Here is a 3,557-nt window from a genome sequence, read left to right on the forward strand (position 1 = left end):
GATTACATTTGTAATTAGATTACACTCAATTATAAATTACTGAGTAATTTAATTGATAATTGAATTTCCAGACTATATGTGTAATTTAATTGAAAACCTCAATTACGAATTACAGTATAATTTTAATTTGTAATTTAGTTTCTGAATTACAGGCACAATTGAAATTGAAAATTCAAATTTCAAATTACGTGTAATTTGCAAAAATAATCTAGAGAAGAAGAAGCATTGAAACTTCTGAGAGATGATAAACAAATCGAAACTATGGTTGAATTTTGGATTGTAAGTGGCCCGCATTTTGTTTGCGCCTTCATTCATAGTCTCTTGTTGGGTTGCTTGTTTTTGCTTTTTACATTTGGTGTGTAGAAGTGTTCCATTAGAACTTCAAAGCAGATCAAGAGGCAGAAAAATTTTTTCTTTTGTACGCAAATCGAAATCTGAATATGTGCATTGTTGCTTTTTTTTCATGAAGTTGTGAATTTAATATTGCTGTTTTTTTTTGTATTTCTGTCTTGTGCAGTGATCGAAAATATGTATTAAGAAATGTGTATACTTGTTTCATTTGTTAGGTTGCGTGTGTACTTTTCTATGCTTTTGCTCTATGATATTTGTTTGTTTTGCTTGTATGTTTTTTTTGTTTTGGATTGTAGTTTTTTTATGAAATTTAGGAAGGTGTCTATTTCGCATGTTTTTATTATTTCTTTTGTTTTAAGCGCTGATATGCATGTGTGTCAGAATGTGTATACATTTTGTTGTTTTTTTTTGTTTAATTGATTGAACATTTGACTATGAGTTGCGCGTAAATTTTTTAAAGCAAATTTGAAAAGATCGTTGTTTTTGTGCATCAAATAAATATATGCAAATTTGTAAGCAGTATATGTATGTGTGTACAATGTGTATGCAAATAATATAATTTTATCTGTAATGAGATTATGCCTACATTTATGTTTTAAGAATTATTTTTATTGCTAAATACGATTTAGAAATTATAATAACAAAAATGAGTAAAAATATGTAGTTTAAGAATAAAATTTTTGAACAAAGTCTTATGCTGGATGTATATTTGGTTTTGTATGTGCAATAATTTTTTATTGATTTTTTATTACTGTTATATATGTATATGTGTATTTTTATATTTCTGAATATAATCAATCATTTTAATAACTAATTTTGTTTAATGTCGTCTAGTGATAATATGTATGTATATGTATATAAAATTTTTAAAATTATATATTTTAATATTTTGTGGCATTGTGATAACAATACCAAATATACTTTAAAAATTTATATTTCAATTTAATATGAATGCACTTGGTACAAATATTTTGAGAAAAAAATCAGTAGTAATAAGCGTGCATTTAAGGGTTTTGCCCAGTTTTATTTTTTTGTTTTTTGTTTTAAGCGAATGTGTGTACTTTTCTTCTTTTTTTTGGTTTGACTGATTTCACATTTGCTTATGCGTACCGCCTGAATTTTTCTAAGCAAATTTGGGAAGATCGTTGTTTTTGTAAGTAGTATATGTGTGTACAACGTGTATGCAAATATAAGTACAAGTTTATCTTTATGCCTACATTTGTTTTTTTAAGCGATAATGTGCATATTGAAAAGTTTTGTTGATTGTCTAGTTGATTAAGAATAAAGAAAAAAAAAATTTAACTTACGCGCTTTGGTTTTATAATTTAAGACAGATTAAAAGTGTTTGTAAATTAGTTCAAGAAAATCTTTATTGAAAAATTTATTTAAATAATGTATATAAAAAAGATATAAAATTTAATTATATATTGTTTTATATCTTATACTTTTAGTTTGCGTATTTTTAAATAAATTATTAGAAAAATTTATTTATGGAATATCTTTAATTTTGTATATCATATTTAAGAATACATACATATGTGTATGCCAACAACAACGCTTATTTATTAATTGTTTATATTTATTAAATTAAAATTTAATTTAATGATGAGATAATTTACTAAATTAAGGAATTAATTAAAATTATTTAAAAATAAATTTATTTGTTATTAAAATAAATATAATATATCTGACGTCTTCAGCACCTGTGGAACGATTATTTTCTTTCGCTGGTATCGTTAATACACCCAGGCGACATGCGATATCAGATGAGCATTTTCAAATGCTTACAGTACTAAAAGGTAATATAAATTTCCACTAATTTAAAAAATTTTGTTAATGTAAATTATGAAAATTATGTAAAATTATGTAAATTATGTATGTAAATATTTTATGCTGACTTCAAGTTTTTTTAAAGATAATTTTTTAGAAGTTAAAATTTAATTAGTTATAGAAATTATCAATTTTTTTAACATAAATTTAAAATTTACATTTAAAGATATATTATAATTGTTTTAATAACAAATAAATTTATTTATTAAATTAAATAAATTATTTAAATTTATTTATTTACTGTCTTAAATTATAAAACCAAAGCGCGTAAGTTAAATTTTTTTTTTAATAAAAAATTATTGCACATACAAAACCAAATACACATCCAGCATAAGACTTTGTCCAAAAATTTTATTCTTAAACTACATATTTTTACTCATTTTTGTTATTATAATTTCTAAATCGTATTTAGCAATAAAAATAATTCTTAAAACATAAATGTAGGCATAATCTCATTACAGATAAAATTATATTATTTGCATACACATTGTACACACACACATATACTGCTTACAAATTTGCATATATTTATTTGATGCACAAAAACAACGATCTTTTCAAATTTGCTTTAAAAAATTTACGCGCAACTCATAGTCAAATATTCAATCAATTAAACAAAAAAAACAACAAAATGTATACACATTCTGACACACATGCATATCAGCGCTTAAAACAAAAAAAAAAACATGCGAAATAGACACCTTCCTAAATTTCATAAAAAAACTACAATCCAAAACAAAAAAAACATACAAGCAAAACAAACAAATATCATAGAGCAAAAGCATAGAAAAGTACACACGCAACCGAACAAATGAAACAAGTATACACATTTCTAAATACATATTTTCGATCACTGCACAAGACAGAAATACAAAAAAAACAGCAATATTAAATTCACAACTTCATGAAAAAAAAGCAACAATCCACATATTCAAATTTCGATTTGCGTACAAAAAAAAAAATTTTTCTGCCTCTTGATCTGCTTTGAAGTTCTAATGGAACACTTCTACACACCAAATGTAAAAAACAAAAACAAGCAACCCAACAAAAGACTATGAATGAAGGCGCAAACAAAATGCGGGCCACTTACAACCCAAAATCCAACCATAGTTTCGATTCGTTTATCATCTCTCAAAAGTTTCAATGCTTCTTCTTCTCTAGATTATTTTTGCAAATTACACGTAATTTGAAATTTGAATTTTCAATTTCAATTATGACTGTAATTCAGAAACTAAATTACAAATTAAAATTATACTGTAATTCGTAATTGAGGTTTTCAATTAAATTACACATATAATCTGGAAATTCAATTATCAATTATAATTACGCTGTAATTGTAATTTAATTCGTAATTTAATTGATTTTGCACAGCTCTG

This window comes from Teleopsis dalmanni, chromosome X (assembly GCF_002237135.1).
Source record: "Teleopsis dalmanni isolate 2A chromosome X, ASM223713v2, whole genome shotgun sequence".
In the NCBI taxonomy this organism is placed as follows: domain Eukaryota; kingdom Metazoa; phylum Arthropoda; class Insecta; order Diptera; family Diopsidae; genus Teleopsis; species Teleopsis dalmanni.